This window comes from Bombyx mandarina, chromosome 20 (genome assembly GCF_030267445.1).
Source record: "Bombyx mandarina strain Sakado chromosome 20, ASM3026744v2".
Lineage (NCBI taxonomy): Eukaryota > Metazoa > Arthropoda > Insecta > Lepidoptera > Bombycidae > Bombyx > Bombyx mandarina.
The window spans coordinates 6,639,604-6,660,515 of NC_143226.1; the positions used below are offsets into that span (position 1 = coordinate 6,639,604).

A 20,912-nucleotide genomic window follows, 5' to 3' on the forward strand; every position below is an offset into this window, starting at 1 on the left:
AATTCGGTTCCGGCAGGCCCAAGATCCTTGGCCCCGCGGATCCCTGCTGCCGCTCGACGGCCGTCGCCTCTCTAGACCGCGGCGACGGGAGACGCGAACGCCGCTGTACCTCGCGCGATGGTGGTAGCACGGGCCACGGGTCGCCAGCCGCCGCCGAGGGACAGGGACCCCGAGGGACCCCGGAGACCAGCGGCGACACCGCCGGCACAGATGCCGGAGGAGTCCGCGACCCAGTGGCACGCGGCAATGCGGGCGACGACCTCGTCGCGGCTACCCGCTTGGTAGCAGCAACCTTGCCATCGGGCCGCTGCCGCGCCTGTAGCTGTGCTCGGAGCCTCGAATTCTCCGCCATCAGCTGCACCACCTGGTCATTGGCGGAAGCAACCGAAGGCAGAACCTTCGAGACTCGCGAGACGACTTCCCGCAGCCTGCGGCCAGCAGCTTTGGTTTTGGCACTGGTCGCCGCATACGACTTGACGGTCTTCATGGCCCTGCCTATGACCAAGGCAGGGTCCCGAAGACCGCCCTCCTCCTCGTCTGTCGTCCGCCCGTCCAGCGAGGCGACAGACATCGACGCCGATGACGGCGCCGGTGACGGTGCGCCCTTCCCCCGAGCGGGTCTCCCTTTAGGGGGCGGCATCTCCTCCGCGGCAGAGGCCGAATCGGAGACTACCACCACTTTCTCCGGTGGGGCATCCGTGTCAGAGGACGACGTTTGACCCCCCTCCCCTTCGCAGGAAGAGACTCCCCTCGACTTTCTCTTCCGCCTAATTTTTCCTTTCGGGCCAGCCGCCTCGCAGTCGCTGACGAGCGCAGAGCGCGTCGAGCCAGCGCTGGCACACCTCGGTTCGACGGGTTTTCCGCTGCCCGTCGCACAGCCCCCTTCATCGTGGCATGCTTTGCCCCCCCCAGAATACGTGGGGCAGCATGCTCCCACCGAAGTGGAAGCACGGAGGGATTCTCCACCTAGAGTGGTACCCTCCTGGGGTAATGTTTTTTGTAAGTTTGCCATCATTCATTTCGTTCCTTTGGTATTTAACCAGGGGTCGGTCCCCTGGGACGGCCCTCACGACTGGACACCCTCCAGCCACTCATCCCATCACGGGCACGTCACAGGCTTAGGATTAGGGCATTTTTTATAGAGGTTTGCATCCTCGCGGCCCCTACTAGGCAGCGGCCCCCGCCCCCCACCAAGTGGGGATTACGGTATGGGACAACCCTTGGGACTAGACTCCCTCCAGCCATTCATCCCATCGTCAGGTGTCAAAAACTTGGGATTGGGGCATTTTTTATAGAGGTTCGCATCCTCACGGCCCCTGCTAGGCAGCAGCCCCCGTCCCCTACTCGGTAGGGATTGCGGTGTGCTTCTTCGAAGCCACGCCGGTAAACCGGTACCCCCCCTTTGGGGGGCCTTCCCCTGTAGCCGCCAAGAGGCAGCCGGGGACATGGCAACCAGCGACCGGAAGGGAGTGCCCTCCGGTTCACTTCTCATCCACGTGGGGTCTACCATTACTGACAGACCCACACGTCTGACCACGGTGTGGCCACGCCGGCGTACCGGTACCCTCCTCTGGAGGGCCTTCCCCTTTAGCAGCCAAAGAGCTGCCGGGGACATGGCCTAGCATCCAAGAGGGCTCCAGAAGGAAGCCCTCTCCCGCTTCACGCTCCCTTTGTCCAGCAAAGGTGGGAAACGGGAACACGGTGTGCAGTCTTCTTTGTTCACGGCACCCCTGTGCAGACAACGCTGCTCCACGGTATCGGGGTGCACGCTTAAGCCCCACCGCCGCGACAAGGCGAGACCACGTTCGGTGGGGAAAGTGGTCCTACGTAGGAAACACTTTAGACAGGAGATTACCTAAATCAACCACCTACCTAAATTCATTTTCACCATGCTTTGTGCTAAGTTTTAGGAGTTTCTTAGTTAAGTGATGTTTTAATGTTTTGATTTGAGTGCTGTTTTATCGATAAAAATATGTGATCCGCGATTACCTTTAAAATATCCATCAAATAAAAGAATAATAAATATTAATGACAATAAATCATAATTATACGTCTCTGGTATATAATTTATTAAAAAAAACCCAATCTGTTATATAAATATGAAATTGAATAACGCACTTTAGTCGTGAAAGTCAATAATTCAATTTTCAGTTTAAATTAAAAAGTTAATGTCAAACTAAAAACTTCAAACAAAAGTGACCAAAATAAATTTGTGGATTTAATTCATTGAAATTGCTGAAAGTATCGGCAGATTGCCGTTAATCTGGCAAATAATAATAATAAATTCGTTATTCTTCATTATCATTTTGAAACCAAATTATGGCGGAAAAAAAAAACGTGGCCAAAACTTTACGACCGAAGAAAAAGATAAACTTGTGAAGTTATTGGCTTCCAACAAAGAAATTATATTAAATAAAAAAAACAGATGGCTGTACCAATGAGGCGAAAAATAGGGCCTGGTTAAATGTGACCGACGAATGCGTCTACGACTGTTTACAGGTAAATAAATAAAAAAATTCTACAAAGTTTTTGTATTTAATGATATAATACTAAAAACACCGTATCGTATTAATAACTACGAATATAAAAGTTGAAATAATAAAAATAATTTCAGGACTAAGGACTCATTGATGAAAGTGTGGGATAAACTAAAAACTGAGAGCAAATTATACTATCAATCCGCTAAGCTGAGCGTAACTAAAACTGGTGGTGGTCCTGGAGAAGTGAAAATTGATCCTATTCTGGAGCAAGTCTACAGTACACTTCTCGGCCGAGTTTGCACAGGCATAATAGGCGTGCAAGACTGTACTGCTAATGTTTTGAATGTGGTGGAAAATGAATCACCAATAAAAGAGAGATGTGCACAGAGAATACTGCGACAGTAGAGGAGTTTGTTGTAGAAAAGAAAATCAAATTCCAGTTGAAGTATGAATCATTTATAATTTTTTTGTGCCTTCATCACCAAATGTTCTGTAAAATTCTAAGTATGAATAATAGTAAGACCTACTATTATTGTTCCAGAATTATAGTACAAATAATACACCACTATGGTCAAGGAGACGACCACGATTATCACTCAGTAATGAGAGGACAGGGGCTATGTCCTCGCTTTGTACAAGTTTTCAAAATGTGAACAAAAAGAAAGAGGATATAGAAGACATAAAAAGACAACTTCTTCAGGAAGAATTAGAATATAAAAGAAAGTTTTACAATTGCTCATTAGAGGCAGCAGCAAAGGAAGTCGAAATTAAGAATGAAGTCTTACATCAATAATTAAAATGTAATTTAAAATAATAATGTATTTTTACTTAACTAAAGATTACAGGTAATAGAGTAATAAAAAAAAAACCTGACTGCAAATATTAACTTTCTTTTCTTTCAGTTGGTATTAAAATAGTAGCAAGAGCTATAATGAACATTAATTTGGAATTGGCTATTTATTAGTTTTTATTTTATACCCATAGAGCTATAATTAAAATTTACTCAAACACTCGTTCACTCCAAAAACCTTACTTTTCATTTTTAGGGTAAAAAAATATTTTTTTCTAATAAAAATAGCACAGTTTCTTTTGATAGCCTATACCTAAAGACAAAGTCTTTGTCTTTTCCGAAATCTTCAGTTCTCTGACGATACAAGCGTGGCCTTTTAAGTACAGAATGACTAGAAACTAACTGTAAAGACTCAACTGCTTCCAAACTTTCTAAAAATAGAGTTAAATCATCATCCATTGTAAAAATGGTTTTCAAACCTTTTGAATGTTATGTATTGAAATAGATGACAGCAGACATAAAACTGTCTTCTAGTGTTAGGAGACATAACTGTCTGGAACGAAAAATCGGGTTCCTAAATTTAGGGAGCCTTTTAAGAACTTAGGAGATACCTAAAGGTTGGTGAAAACGAATTTTTAATTAGGGGCTCCTTAAATGCAGTTAAGGGATCCCTAAATGTCGGTGAAAATGGCCATTAGACGAACAAAAGAGTTGACGTTCGATCTGTCATAGAGTGGTTAGTGGAGCCCATGTACATCAAAACATGTATTTTTTCACGGACCTTGAGACACGGGGCCGAAATCTCAATCTCACCCTGCAAAGGCTGTTCCAGATGTTAAGTGCTTATTTAAGCCTGTTCGGGTACCAAAGTGCCATGTCTCAACGATGGCGACAATCAGTGATTGGCTGTGGCTTCTCATAAAGTGGAATTAAAATTAATTCAATAATCAATTTAATCTCAAAAATAAACCACGATGTGTACCTAGTATTGCTTGTAGTGTTTCTATCACTAGTATATTTACATACTCGCCCAGTATTTATTTCTCAAAACAGACTTACTTTAGGAGTTATTTGTGAACCAACTAGAGGCTAAAGTGCCGCTGACTCAGTCGCTCTTTAGACTCTGACTTAAACAAATATGCCGATTCTTAAGTAAAGTCGAAATAAAACATTAACTACGCGTACAAGAGGAAATATTATCTCTCAAATATAAATTTCTTCATCTCTTACGTCTTAAAATAATTAATAACAATCCCTTATAAAGCTTGTTGAAAGTAATACAAAACCACGCTAAGTCCACGAAATGGCTGCTATAAATTATTCAAGATGGCGTCGCAAGATGGCGGCGTAAACATGGCAGGCGCTAATGGCGCGCAATTTATTTGATGTGTTTAAGAATAGTGCTTATAGTTTATTTTGTTGCATTTGATAATCTTGTTTATTTAGATTTGACAATATACGAGTAATACACTTTTTATGTTGCCTGAATTAAATTAAATGTTTATACCAAGTCTTGAAATTTATAATTAGTAATTGAAGACATGAGTGGATGAAGGGGATATGTTAAAATTTGTTAATTTTGAGAAAAAGGGCAACAAACTTTTCTTTCATACACCGATGGTTCGAATAATATTGCTCCGAATTTGCATTGACTTATGTCTCAATTCTATGGTAATAACTTTGATGGTACAACAAATTATATACTTACAACTAACTAACTATAGATAATTGCTAGTGTTTCACGTAAAAGCGAATTGACAGTTTTTGATTAAACTTCACAACGTAATACCATATCCATCAGAATAGCGCATAAGCTTAATATAGCTTTCGTGAAGCAACTGTCTTTGAGCTGTTAGGTCTCCTTTGGAGGCGCTCGGGTGGCTGTTAACGACCCCTCCTGGCTGAGACTTTGCTCGCCCACCTGTCCTGGTGAAACTAGAAAGGTCTCAAGGCCACCGGTAACCTTACTTTCTAAAAAAATACAACTTAATATAGTATGATCAATGTACGGAATAGGACGCGCGTGTAGCTTCAAAGATATTTTTTTCCTACCTATGCTGATAGCCTTGAGAGGCTATTTCAGCTTGACGTGTAGGTGAGCTCACGGGGCTCAAACCGGGACTGTTGCTAACACTGGCCCTAGCAAGAACAGTGCTACGCAGAGTCTACCACCGGATCGGAAACGCGACCTACTGAGAAGATCCGGCGAGAAACTCAGTGGGCTGTGTCTATGGGTCAATTTACTAGTCGCGCCCGAGGAAGGTGACCGGTGCTTGAGGTACCTAAAAGCACCGTTAATGGATCGGGAGGAATCCGTAATGACGTGTTCAAACGCTTAAATTATTTTCAGACTATCACCAATAGTCACGGCGCGGCGGCGGAACTTCGTCGGGTTTAATTTGTTAAAAAATAATTACGAATCAGCCATATAAATCAAAATTTAATTTATCTATACATATAAATAAAATTGGAGTGTCTGTTTGTAATATTGAAAAAAACGCTTTTTATTACACGCATATGAATATATATACCGTACATAGGTACACCAAAATAGCCTTTTTTACAATTTTTGTCTGTCTGTCTGTTTGTTCCGGCTAATCTCTGGAACGGCTGGACCGAATTTGACGGTACTTTCACTGACAGGTAGCTGATGATATAAGGAGTAACTTAGGCTACTTTTTTTAGACTAGCTTCGCCCCGCGGCGTCCCCCGCGATACTACAATAACCGACGACAGTAACATCGCGGGACTCAGCTATTCAATAATACAATTTAATGTTTCCGAAGCGAAGCGAGGGCGGGTCACTAGTATTAAATAAAAATATTGTTTTAAGGAAAAAAGCAATGAAATCGTTTCGAAGGTGAGATTTATAATGGAAATTTCTCGTAATTCAAAAGGTATTCATACGCCAATTAACATAACTGTTTAATTAATACGTTGAGTTTCCAGCCACGTCTGAAGGGACGGCTTCGATGTAGGTAATTGAATGTTTTTATTGGCGGTATCTTTGCGGCTGCTTCAGCGAATAAATAGCATTCAAATTGGAAATTACATTTTCGTAAGCACTGCTTTTCGTGAAAAAGGCTTTGCGATAACATTCCTCTAGTAAAAAGGGTGGTGAACCTTGCTGAAGGTAATTTTATGTGAATGTATTAGTATGTATGTAATGTATTAGCGGTAGGTAGCGGCTTGGCTCTGCCCCTGGCATTGCTGAAGTCCATGGACGACGGTAACCACTCACCATCAGGTGGGCCGTGTGCTCGTCTGCCTACAAGGGCAATAAAAAAATTTATTATTATTTTTTGGCTGTTATAGACAAATCAGCCTACGGACCACTTGATGGTCAGGGGTTAACGTCGCTCGTGGACGGCAGCAATGTCAGAGGCAGAGTCAAGTCGCTGCCTATAGCCGAGTACTCTTCGCCAACCTCGTTTGAAGAAAGACGTGCCATAGCTTTCCGGGAACGCCAAGGAGAGGAATCAATTACAAAGCCGGATGGTACGTGGCAGATTAGATCTCTGAAAGCGTACTGTGGTAGTAAGGATGAAATCTGCTCCGCTGTTATTTTTATGGTAAAAAAGAAACGGAGGGAACATCTCAAACAATTCCTCAGAGCACTCTCGATGAAACATAGGCTAGATAAGACAAAAAGAATCGAAAGTCCCCGCGTAGACCCAAAGGTTCCAAACGTCCCGTGAGAAAGCGGTTATTGACAATTCGAACGGCCATCTTTATGGGGCAACTGAAGGTATCTGGTATTTGGGAGCCCCGACCCAAAGATGGAAGCGGTACTCCATGCAAGGCCGGACTTGTGCTTTATGTAGCACATGTCTTTGTCCAGCTTAAAGTACCGGTTCGCTTTCCTTTTTTTTATTGCTTAGATGGGTGGACGAGCTCACAGACCACCTGGTGTTAAGTGGTTACTGGAGCCCATAGACATATACAACGTAAATGCGCCAACCACCTTGAGATAGAAGTTCTAAGGTCTCAAGTATAGTTACAACGGCTGCCCCGCCCTTCAAACCGAAACGCATTACTGCTTCACGGCAGAAATAGGCAGCCGCGCGGACTCACAAGAGGTCCTACTACCAGTAAAAAGTTCTCGAAAGTTTTTTCAAAATGCCTGAACCTAACTTGGTTGCACCTTCCTAAAATATGCCTCAATATTATTTTGTGAATATGCCTGAATACGGTTACATTATTAATTTTCTTCGCAATTGGGTTCTGCGCACCTACTTACGCGCATTTCAAAAATGAACTCAAGTTTTGCACGTATAGTAATATAGACTAGTGGTCCCCGCAGTAGTCGAAATTCGACTATAATTAATTGAAATTAAAAGTTTAAACATTATTATGGTTCTATTGTCAAACATTATTATACTTCTATAATAATACAGATATTAATATATTCTATATAATACAGATTTCGCCAAGACTGCACTATAGATAAATAACATTAAAGACAAACAATATTAATCTATGCTCAATTTGACCACAGACTTTAAAATGTTTGACCATAAATAAAAAGTATCTGTGTTGTGTCAAATACATGGTAGTGTGTGTAATGTTTTCTTTATTGATTTAACGTATTTTTAATGCATTATTTTAAAAAAATATTAGCATTGTGCACTTCTTCTCTATATTCTCTATAAGTGTGGAAAATTTCATAGTCCTCCGTCCGCGCAATTTTCTTAAAAAGGGGTACAAAGTTTTTGCTTCGCGTATTAATATATAGACTAGTGGTCCCGCAGTAGTCGAAATTCGACTATAATTAATTGAAATTATAAGTTTCAACATTATTATGGTCCTATTGTTACATATTTCACCAAGACTACACTATAGACAAATACTCGTAATATTAAAGATAAACAATATTAACCTATTCTCAATTTGACTACAGACTTCAAGCAATAACAAAAGTTTGACAATAAACAAAGAGTATATGTTTCAAATATATGGTAGTGTGTGAAATGTTTTCTTTATTGATTTAACGTATTTTTAATGTATTATTTTTAAAAAAATATTAGCATTGTGCACTTCTTCTCTATATTCTCTATAAGTGTGGAAAATTTCATACTCCTCCGTCCGCGCAATTTTCGTGAAAAGGGGTACAAAGTTTTTGCTTCGCGTATTAATATATAGACTAGTGACCCCGCAGTAGTCGAAATTCGACTATAATTAATTGAAATTATAAGTTTCAACATTATTATGGTCCTATTGTTACATATTTCGCCAAGACTACACTATAGACAAATACTTGTAATATTAAAGTTAAACAATTTTAACCTATTCTCAATCTGACTACAGACTTTAAGCAATAACAAAAGTTTGACAATAAACAAAGAGTATATGCGTCAAATATATGGTAGTGTGTGAAATGTTTTCTTTATTGATTTAACGTATTTTTAATGCATTATTTTAAAAAAATATTAGCATTGTGCACTTCTTCTCTATATTCTCTATAAGTGTGGAAAATTTCATACTCCTCCGTCCACGCAATTTTCGTGAAAAGGGGTACAAAGTTTTTGCTTCACGTATTAATATATAGACTAGTGGTCCCGCAGTAGTCGAAATTCGACTATAACTGATTGAAATTATAAGTTTCAACATTATTATGGTCCTATTGTTACATATTTCGCCAAGGCTACACTATAGACAAATACTCGTAATATTAAAGATAAACAAAATTAACCTATTCTCTGACTACAGACTTTAAGCAATAACAAAAGTTTGACAATAAACAAAGAGTATATGCGTCAAATATATGGTAGTGTGTGAAATGTTTTCTTTATTGATTTAACGTATTTTTAAGGCATAATTTTTAAAAAATATTAGCTTTCTGCACTTCTTCTCTATATTCTCTATAAGTGTGGAAAATTTCATAGTCCTCCGTCCGCGCAATTTTTTTAAAAAGGGGTACAAAGTTTTTGCTTCACGTATTAATATATAGATAGTACAAACATTATTACACAGAACCGTGAACAGTTCAACGACCCGTATCCCTGTTTCGAGTTGATGTCGGGATTAAAGCCGAAAAACTTTCATCGAAAACTAATTCGTTTCCATTCCGTCATTCAGTGCTGAATCACAATGGACCTTATCGCGCAGGAGATATGATTGAAAACAAGCCAGATCCCCGAAGCTACCCTTAATATTATTTTCGATTCACTGATCACTAACATGAGTATGTATTTTGGATGGTTACTCGCACTCTGATGGTGACGAGCTCAAGAGATGGAGTGATACGTTGTAAAAAAATCGGTTGTCTGTAAAGTCGGTTTACTGACGATAGTTGAACGTGACAACGTCATAAGAAAATATTGATTTTATTTGTTTGATAGATATTTTGTATGGACAATTGACACCACATTCAATTTTCACTCAACTTCATACTTGACGAAAACATGTAAATGTATTATTGTATAGCAGCTGTCCACACGGATGCATCGCTCACTCAAGTAGGAGAGAGACAGATGTCGAACGCTGCCGAACGCGGAGGCCGATTGTGCCTCTTTGTTGCTCGTTGCGCGCTCTGGCTTGCACTTCAAGCCTTAAATGGAACGCCTCAATGAGTCATGTTTTTTCGTGCGTGCAGCCGGCTCCATCGAATTATAAGACGTTGTCACGTCAAAAATCCATAGTCAACTCAACACTAGTTAATAAGCTCGTGTGCCAAAAAGTGCAACAATATACACATACATTGATTCAGGCGTCCTTACATCATAATGTGTTAATATATTACAATTGAGACATTCATTTCGTATTTCTAGTTTTTTATTTTATTGCTCAGATGGGTGCACGAGCTCACAGCCCACCTGGTGTTAAGTGGTGGTGAGCCCATAGACATCTACAACGTAAATGCGCAACCCACTTTGAGATATAAGTTCTAAAGTCTCAAGTATAGTTACAACGGCTGCCCTACCCTTCAAACCGTAACGCATTACTGCTTCTCGGCAGAAATAGGCGGGGTGGTGGTACCTACCTGTGTGGAGTCACAAGACATCTTACCACCAGTGTACCAAACTTAAATTGTTGATACCTTATTTGTAGTTTTAGTGACACCCGTAGATCCGAACAGAATATTAAATAGAATAAATAACATAAAAAACACGACCTCAACATATGAGGTTGCAGTTACAATTACTTTAGACTCGTGACAGTCTGTGTCTTTTGGTTTGGAATATATTAATGGCGTAGAAAGTAGATCTATTGATACCTGTTTAGAAGATTTTGGGGACGTTGTTTATATATTATGTCACCGCAACGTCACTATTTCGTTAACTAATATTAGTTAAAGTTTCCATAATGTTATGTATATATAAACAAACAATATTTTTAATCTTTCTCAATTTGACCAAAGACGTCAAGAACAAAAGTTTGACAATAAATAAATAGTATGCATGCGTGTGTGTGTCAAATACATGGTAGTGTGTGTAATGTTTAGTTTAATAATAATAATAATAATTTATTTATTTATTTCTCTCTTAAAGGTATAGTACAAATATAAATGGAAATAAACCTTATAATTTATTTTGTAAGCCTTTTTGAGCTGTTTAAACAACTGCTTAACACGGTATTCAAGAGAATTCATGGCTAAAATATCGCCACTGCTGCTTTGATTTTTATTACACGATGCTATTCCTTCATCGTGGAAGTCAATCGTGAATATTGAAGTATGTATTTATATTAGAAAAATTCGATTCGAACAATTCGATTCGGATTCGAACACCGGTGTATCGCTCGATACGAATGCACCGGACGTCTTATCCCTTAGGCCACGACGACTTTTTTTTTTTGGTCAGTAGAAAATCGCCGGACTTCCGCCCTCCACTGGGGATGGAGGGCGGGGCATGTCAGAGTCGAACTGACTCAAACCTCCTGTCGCTCAACAACCAACGTCCAAACCTCGCATGAGACAGAACTCATGAAGAGGTAGAGGGGGGAAAGTGAAGCGTTTAATGCGGTGCACATCTCTCCCATCACCCTCCCCCTCGGGACGCCGGTCCGGCGGTCGTCAGCGCCACGACCACCAGCCCTCTCGGTCGGCAGGCTATCCGAAGCCCGCCTAGATGGCGCCGGTTAGAGTGAGCTATCCTACGTAATACCCCGCTGGACCAGAACCAGCGTGGGTCGAGGATAGCCGGCCTTCTATTACCCGGATGCTCTTGCGTAAAACGCGTGCAGAGCAGCTTGCACGTCGTCTTCTTAGGCCCCCCTCGCCGGTCCCCAGACCGACATGTGAGGGGGACCCGAAACACTTAGAGGGCCAGGGCTTGGGCGAGATCCGCCTCCCTGGCCCCCGCTCGACGGCGGCGGGATTGTGCGTCTCTCACGCGCCCCGCCGCCTCCTTCTGCGAGATGGTGCACTCGCACAAGTCGAACATCGCCTTCCACGACTCTTCGTCGCCGAGCATTGGTGCCACAACACTCGGCAACGACAAGTCGTTTCCTATTTTTGCGACGAGGACACGGCGCCATACCCCTCCCATGCGGGGCAGGCAACGAGCGTGTGCTCCGCCGTGTCCAAGTCACCACTACAATGGTGGCACTCTGCCGTCGGCTCGGCTCCGATCCGGTGCAGGAACTCACCGAAGCAACCATGCCCAGTGAGCACCTGCGTGAGCCGGAAAGTGAGGCGTCCTCTGTCACGATTCACCCAATCCACAAGGACCGGGCGAATCGCCTCGACGGTCCTACGACCAGCCGAAGGATCAGCCAGCCGTCCTGGACCATGACTCCAGCACGGACCGCCGAGATTGGGCCCTCCGCGCTCTGACCACACTGGGGCAGGCCACGACGACTAGTTGGATGACGTTCATCGTTACTGTCTATGGGCATTAATACAAATATATTATATAATATAAAGAAATAACTTTCCTTCCGCTTTCCCTCTTCAAAGTTACGCTGTTTTCTTTTACAACTATAGGCATTATATATCAAATAAAGAAGAAAATGAAGTCATAATCCACTTGAACAAACGTAATCATATAAAAAACGACGTCGCAAATGCTTGAACTTCAAAACGATTTTTTCTCGACCAATCGAAATCCCCTCGTATCTCATAAACAGATAAAAGAAGGCACTCAACTATAGGCTAGTCAAGTAATAAATTCCGATTCCAAAGATCTCGCCGCACACAAAAGATTTTGAGTGTCGTATGCTTTGGATTAACGAGAATGTGTGGTAGGTACGCCATTTTGTGTGCGCGTGTCGGCCATTTTGTGTATTCATTATTACTCGTGTATTTCTTGATGTCTTCACGTGGCGTAAAGTCGAATACGTTTTTTTGTAACAATCACTTTAATAAGTTATATTAAATATTAATTAAAAATAATAAATAAATAAGAATTTAAAAATTTAAGTCCTTTATTCTTATGACAAAATCTTATCGTCCATTTTTAAATGTATCATAATGCAATAATTAATACATTAGAACCATTTACGATTGAAATGTTGAAATTGTGAATACCTTAGTGACTCTATTGCCGATATAATATATTGCCTCTACTCTATGATAGTATTCATATTTCGAAGTGTTTTTTTTTATTTATTTTTTATTTTAAAACTTTTCTTAGACAAAGCACATAAGTTTCTGTTGAGGTAGTGAACAGCTTTACTGGTGACTAAGTGCCGCGAGGTAATCACGTGTCCCCGTCTGAAGCCATTAAGTTATAGCAAATACGACTGAATATCTCAAGATGGAAGGTGGAATTGACGTTGTATACTTGAGTCGTCTATTATCAAAGGTGGCAATCTGTGCATTTGGACAAAAAAATGTTATTGATATGTCAATACAGATTTATTTGAATATAATCGTCTCCTTCAAAGAATACGGTTCAAAACCTGCATTAAATAAAGGTTAATACTTAACCTGTTATTTATCTAAGATGTCGTTCCGAAGAGTTTTGTGACTGCTAATGGAATACAAAGTCAATAATTCGTTTTTCTGATTTACCAATAATTGTCCAAAAGTCAGATTGCCGGCTTTGATAATAGTCGACTCACTTATCGGATTCGCTTAATTAACAACGTGACTTAATTTAAAAATACTTTTCCGTTTATTGTATCTGAATTTATCATTATAGAATATTATATTATAGAATACTGAATGATTTAACCAATAACGGATATACGACCTATAGTCAGAAAACAATTTGATTACGATATAATAATAATTTTTATTATTTTGTTATTGCTTAGATGGACGGACGAGCTCACAGCCCACTCGGTGTTAAGTGGTTACTGGAGCCCATAGACATCTACGACGTAAACGCTCCACCCACCTTGAGATATAAGTTCTAAGGTCTCAGTATAGTTACAACGGCTGTCCCACCCTTCAAACCGAAACGCATTACTGCTTCACGGTGGAAATAGGCAGGGTGGTGGTACCTACCCGTGCGGACTCACAAGAGGTCCTGCCACTAGTAATTACGCAAATTAAAGCTACTTTGAGATAACAATGTAATTAAAAGTTATTACGGTTTAATCTCGCGTTTAATGTTACTGTTTTAATGTGCTTTACTTTTTTCTGTGGTTGCGGAGGAATGAAATATTGTTCGTGGATATTTGATTATTGCGCCTTCTACCGTCTATGTTTTTTTTTTACTTAGATGGGTGGACAAGCTTGCAGCACACCTGGTGTTAAGTTGTTACCAAAGCCCATAAACATCTACAACGTAAATGCGCAACCCACTTTGAGATATAAGTTCTAAGGTCTCAAGTATAGTTACAACGGCTGTCCTATCCTTCAAACCGAAACGCATTACTGCTTCACGGTGGAAATAGGCGGAGGTACCTAAAATTACTACCTAAACTACACAGGTGGAGATGGATTTTCACCATGGGTGCATATTTTGATTGGTAGAAATGTTATGATTATAGAACAAATATGACTAGCTATTCTAAATACTAAGCGGCAAATTCATAGACAGCATACCTAATATTTCTTAATTTCACGTGTCGTTAATTATTGTTTGGTTTTAAAAAGGTTACTAATAGATTTCTCACGTTAAACAGAATTAGATAAAATGATAATTTTCACAAAATGCAACTCAACAAGCCAGCTTAGCTCGGCGCCATTTTGTGAAAACGTGTCGGCCATTTTGTTTGAAGCAGCCGTGATTGCGATATGAGGGATCATCGCAGTTTTATTGTTTGACACGAGTCGTTTCGTACGTGATGCTATTTCTTGTTCAGGGTAAAGATATATCACGTCGTATCAGTGCGAAATGTTACCCAGCCACTTATATTTAGATGTTAAAGTTTATATTTTATTGAAGCACATGAATGAGGTTATAATGCGCGAACTTCAGTTAATCGAATTTCACTCATTACTGAAGATCGCGAACGCACGTATGCAAGTCTTTCCATGAAGATCGGTCTACTGCGAGGTGGAGCGCTTGTTGATGCTTAGCTTTTGGCATCTTTAACCGAAAATGAGAACCTTTTCTGGACTATGTTTTGGAGAACGCATAAAAGGTCCGAAAAAGTTGAGTGTTCGATCTTGGCAAATGGAGTTTATTCCAAATACTCCGAGACACCCATATTACTTAGGGCATAATAAAATGTCACGACTAAGTCCGAAACGCATTGTATTAGAGCTGTCCCAGTTTTCAGACCGAAGCGTATGACTGTTTTGCAGTAAAAGTGATGGTAACAATTTTTGAATTAGAGGATTATGTAAGAAACTTTTTTTGAAAAAGCTGAATTGCAGCATATCATATTTTGTTAATGCGATGTTTTGCGTGATGTCTATGGGCTGCTAGGTAAAATTAATAATTATTAAGTAAACTACTAGGTAAAATTCGAGTTCATCCATAAAAAAAAATATATATAAAAAAGAGTAGAAATAAAGTAGGTAGGTTCATTGTTCACGATGCGACATTCTTTTTTTTTGAAGTCCTTAATAACTCAGTACCCAGAAAAATTTGATAGACGGTGCCTTAATATTATAAATCCTTGCTCCTGAAAATTCAGGAACTTCTTATTTAATAACTCCGTGAAGACGTCGAAAAGTTGCAGAGAAATGTGTGGAGAGAGGAGTTTTAAAATTTCCTTGTAGTTACTAAACCTCAGAATAGTTTCGCGCAAAATTAATAGCCTTTCTTTAATAAAGTCGAGAAGGTTTTACCGCTTTTCCAAAAAAAAAAAGATTTTAAATTATACCAAAATGTTATTAATATTGTGAGATACGATGTAAATGAATGGTCGACTCGAACTTTGGAGGGGCAAAGCAGCTGATTAGCTTTCATAAAAATATCAATGAAGCAATAACATAGTGTTACAAACAACATATCGACGGGTGAAATACGGGTTATTTGGTATAAACGACTGGTATTGTAGATGTCCATGGGCTCCAGTAACCACTTAACACCAGGTGGGCTGTGGGCTCGTCTACCCATCTAAGCAATAAAAAAAAAACAAATTTCCGTTTGCGTAATTTTGGATCCCTGACTCCGTTGGATTTGAATCTGCGACCTTACACCTCTATAAGTGAGTGGTATGCATTTGTTATATTTGCGGCCGACCAAGTGTTTAATTAGCATCAAATCATAAATTGATTAAATATGCATTTACCGCCACGATATGAGACGAAAATATACGAAATACTATTCTTTCGTGTCAAAATAAATAAAGGTTAGACGGTGAAAGATGTCAGACAAACGTCAGAACTGTCAGACTTCACATTATTCATGAGTTTTATTTAGATTTTGAGGTTAAGTGCGGGCGTGTATATTCTTTCTCATCATCGCTCTCAGACAACGCATACAATTTGTACCGAATAACTTTAATATACTCACGAGGGAACTACGTATTCTTCTGTCAATCTACAGCATTACTGGTGGTACCACCACCCGGCCTATTTCTGCCGTGAAGCAGTACCTAATGTGTTTCGGTTTGAAGGGCGGGGCAGCCGTTGTAACTATACTGAGACCTTAGAACTTATATCTCAAGGTAGATGGCGCATTTACGTTGTAGATGTCTATGGGCCCCATTAACCACTTACCACCAGGCGGGCTGTGAGCTCGTCCACCGATATAAGCAATAAAAAAAACGTGATAATAGTGACAGCGCCGATTCCTCTGTTGTTGCCTGAATTTGTTTTCCAGAAATGTTACAACAATAAATGGCCGTTTTCTGAAATCAATTATAAATTTTCATAATTTTTTTGAATCCTTCAGCATTCATAATCAAAACAATATTCATGTAAGGTAACTACTGTCAAAACACTACACTACACTTTGATCACTCCCTTCACACATCAAAGTTCCAGAATAATATTTACAATCTGTCTACTGACTTTTGACGTCACAAGATAGTAAATAAACAATGCCAGTAAATTAAAATAAAAAAAGGACGGAATTAAATAAAACGTAGGTAACTTTTAGCGATCTGCTAAAAGATTTAACTCGGGATGTGTGGGCATTCTGAAACATGTCTTATTTTTAAAACAGTTAAACACCCTATTGCATGCAGACTGCGTTCTGGGCATTACGCGCTCGGATGCCGGAGGCACTTAACGCCACTTGTGCCCATTCCTATGTAATATTAGTACGTGAATATGATAATATTCTAAATGAAAGCGGTCCTGTGCTCGAGGCAAAGCAGCGTCTTTGGCTTAAAGTATTTTTATATTACGTTGACAATTTATCAAAAGTGTTTATAGGTTTATTTAAGTTCATCGCATGATTAAGTAACAAGATATCGGGAATGAATGATGAAAGAACACATGGCCCGCTTGGGATTAAGTGGTTACGAAAGCCAATAGACATGAACCACGGAAATCCTGTCACGCACCTTCAGACAGAGTTTTATAGTAGAATGGCTGACTTTTTAGCGGGAACGCGAGGGGTGAAGTTGTGTGATTTGTTTTATTTTGTCTATTTAGTATTTGTTCAGGTTTAAATGTGTAATAACGGTGATTTATTAACTGTTTAGTATCTGAGAAAGTGCACAATGTGAGAAAATGAAACAAAGTCGCTGGACGTAGCTTCTCGGATGCTCCAAAAAGTCCACTAAAAAGTCTCAGTAAATAACTACCATTTTACTGAGAATATATTTCATCCCATATTCTGATTTCATCTCATTTCATTTTTTTTTTTTTTTTTTTTTTTTTATTGCCTTTGTAGGCAGACGGTAGTCATTTCATATAATTTCATCTCAGTTGATTAATTTGGGTTACCTTCGTTTTTTATTATTCATAAACGGTAAATAATTAAAACGGCGAATTATAAAAATCTTATTACTTGACGCTGGCTAATGCACAAACCGTGCCGGAGCCAGAAATAAAGAAGAAGAAGTATCTAGTAGAACGGCTGTCTGGCCCCTGAAATCGGAAAGCATTATACCTTAGCAGCAGAAATAAGCATGGTGGCGGTTCCTAACCGTGTAAGCCCACAAGATGACCTATCATTAAAAATCATCTCCAAAGTCTTTCCTAAGTACTATGACATGTCCTTTTTCAAATGATATTTGATAATATTCCTCAGGTTACTTGACTGTACCCCTAGCATTGTTGATGGCCATGAGCAAATCAAAATCGTAATGTAAATCAAAATTGTAAAATCAAAATGAAAATCAAAATCGTAAAAGCCATATGCTTTTCTGACTTCGAAGAAAAAAAACATAAGTATTTGATTTGGCATACAAATAACCAAATGATCTTTCAGACGAATTGATGCTAAACATTTTAAGAGCCTATGAGCATCATGTGAATTATTGATCTAGTAACAAGTCTACTCTTTTGGAGAGAAGGCAGCATAAATCCAAATAATATTAATATTATAAGTTTATTTTATTAAATAGTTTAGTAAATAATATAATATTAAATAGCTAATAGTGACCACTTGTTATGAAATTCCCACCATTACGCCACAGAAGAAAATTGAAAAACACTAAGCCGTTGTAACTATACTGAGACCTTAGAACTCATATCTCAAGGTGGGTGGCGCATTTACGTTGTAGATGTCTATGGGCTCCAGTAACTACTCAACACTAGGTGGGCTGTGAGCTCGTCCACCCATCTAAGCAATAAAAAACATTTCATTTTAGAAAAAGAGTCTAGTGTAAAACGCATCAAAACATTCGTTAAAAATATGCAAATAATGCTATTGAATTTTCGTCAAACATGTGATTAAGAACAGGAATGCTCAACAGATGCTAAAAGAACTATCTTAAAATCGAACCCGATTTATCGAAACAAGAACCAATGTGATTGGATTAGTTACGGCCGAGAAATTTAAAAGAAAAAACAACAAAACCTTTCGAATTAAGAATCTTCCCCATCTTATTTACGGTCGATTAAGATATTCCTCAGCGATCAACAATAACCCGAACAATGAGAACTTATCTATAGGTTTTACCTGACATCCTTCATAAAAGTAAGCAATGGATGGCTTTTATCCAAGGCAAGCCTATGAATAAACGAGTGGCTTAGGATCGAGCTAGGACCTTGAAAGACCTTATATCCAGGGCTGAATTGAGGGTACCCTTGAAGGGAGTCAAGCTAAAATATCACCAAGCCAAGCATGATCAGGAAATATCCACGAAAATTGTACTATATAGGACAAGACCTGTATAGTTTAACTGCATTTTAGAAAGAGTTAACTTTTACGCTATCGACAACGTTAAAAAACTCGCATTAAGCACACAGATGAGCGATGAAGTCATTTACCCGTTTATGCAATAAAAAATCCGTGTACCACAGTGCGTGAATAAAAAGAGTATTTATGATCTGGTGGTAGATTCTGCAAAGCACTGCTTTTGCTAGGGTCAGTGTTAGCAACACTCCGGTTTGGGCCCCGTGTGCTCACCTACACACGTTAGGGTGAAGCTGAAATAGCCTCTCAAGGCAATCAGCATAGGGAAAAAAAAACAAAAAAACAAGATATGTCAGAAGTATTTCTAAACTTGCACAACATTTCCAAGGTAAGTGTTTATCCCCTAAGAAGCCTCACTATTCCCTCCCTGTCGTCTCGGAGTCAGCCCATCAGTTAAAGTGCGTATGCGAGTTCAACTAACCAATTGAAATGAACTTGAAATTTGAGTTAACTTTTACGCTATCGAGAACGTTAAAAAGCTCGCACTAAGCTCGCTGATTTAGTAGGCCGGCTGTACCTATTTCGCTACCGTTCACTTATGGCCTTACCACCAATAAATTATGTTATACAGCTCGTTCAAAGCACAATAGATTTTTCCTCCTACCGTATCATTTACGATCTGCTTAGATACAGGGTGTGAGCAGAAGTTGCCTCTGAATAAAATAAATGAAACTATTAAATTATAACAAATTGAAAAAAATATACATATCTATTGCTATTTGATTAATAGATTGATTAAGTGATATTACACTTAAAACGCGACATTTATACTACAATTATGTTTACCCCATTCAAATAGCTGAAGAAGTTTTTTTGGTTATGACATTTTTTCAAAATTTTAGACATGAAATGACTCTCCTGTAAATTAGAAAAAATGACGCTTAAACCAAATAGCCTTTCGCTCCTCGATATATTTATCTATACTAATATTATAAAGAGGAAATATTTGTTTGTTTGTTTGTATTGAATAGGCTCCGAAACTACTGAACCGATTTGAAAAATTCTTTCACTGTTTGGAAGCTACACTATTCCCTAGTGACATATATAAATGTTTTGAAAAAAATTAGTGATCCTTACTAAAACTCCAACAATGTGACCCAAGGTGTAAAAGAATTACCTAAAATATTATTTACATCGCGTGCCCTGTAAAAACTATTAATGATAGAATAAAATAATGTACTACGACTTTGTAGAACATATTATTATTTACCAAAAGTGTCGCGACAGCATATGCCTGACTATTATAGCTATGCCGCAATACGTGTTCTTTTATTTAAAAAAATAAAACAACGTCAAATATCATTGAAATATTTTTTAAAGACCCGAGCGGAGCCGGAGCAGGCAGCTAGTATTTAATAACACATAAACCTATTGATTTAACGTCGTGTTTCTTGTGTCTGTGCTTATATTTAACGGGCTTCAAAAAGGAGGATGTTCAATAATATGTATTCCTTATTAATTATTTCATCGATTACTCCATTGTTGAAGGCGGCATTCCCAAAAGGAGTGTTTGAAAAGGATTTCCTATCAATTTATTCTTTTTAGTGAAATGTATTGATGTATTTCACTCTTGAAGTTGGTCTTCAATTAATTTTGATATTATTGATTTTGTAAATTACGTGCCGTACTAAAAATGTACGGTATGAATTGTTGCCAACTATAATATTTTCACTTCTAGCACACCCTGTATCCGTAATAATAATGGATATTTTCTCGAAGCGACATGTCAACCCGTGTGAGTAATCGTCATAGCGGAGTTATTACATATCATTCAATACTATAGGTATTCTGTTTGTCAAGGGAATTTGAAAAATTGGTATCATTTTTTCCTTTATATTTGTCGAAAAGCGCTTATTACCTGCCAACGATAGCGGTTTGACTTGTGATAATCGTATGAATATACATCGCGTGGCCCACCTTGTATTAAATGATTATCCAATCTCGTACATATTACGACATTAATGCTGCCAAATCAATTGTAATTACATGAGGACTGTTCAGCATTAATATCCTAAACGCTTGATTATTGCGATGTGTTAGTAA

At 39.2% G+C, this 20,912-nt stretch overlaps 1 protein-coding gene and 1 pseudogene across 3 annotated transcripts in view; both read left to right on the forward strand.

Annotated features, from left to right (window-relative positions):
* The window catches only part of Neto (Neuropilin and tolloid-like), a 162,997-nt gene that overhangs the window by 61,449 nt on the left and 80,636 nt on the right, over positions 1–20,912 (forward strand). The window lies entirely within an intron of this gene.
* Positions 2,226–3,292, forward strand: LOC149500713 (uncharacterized; annotated as a pseudogene). Its single transcript, XR_016324777.1, has 3 exons — positions 2,226–2,499; positions 2,615–2,883; positions 3,002–3,292. The product of XR_016324777.1 is annotated as an uncharacterized LOC149500713 (transcript).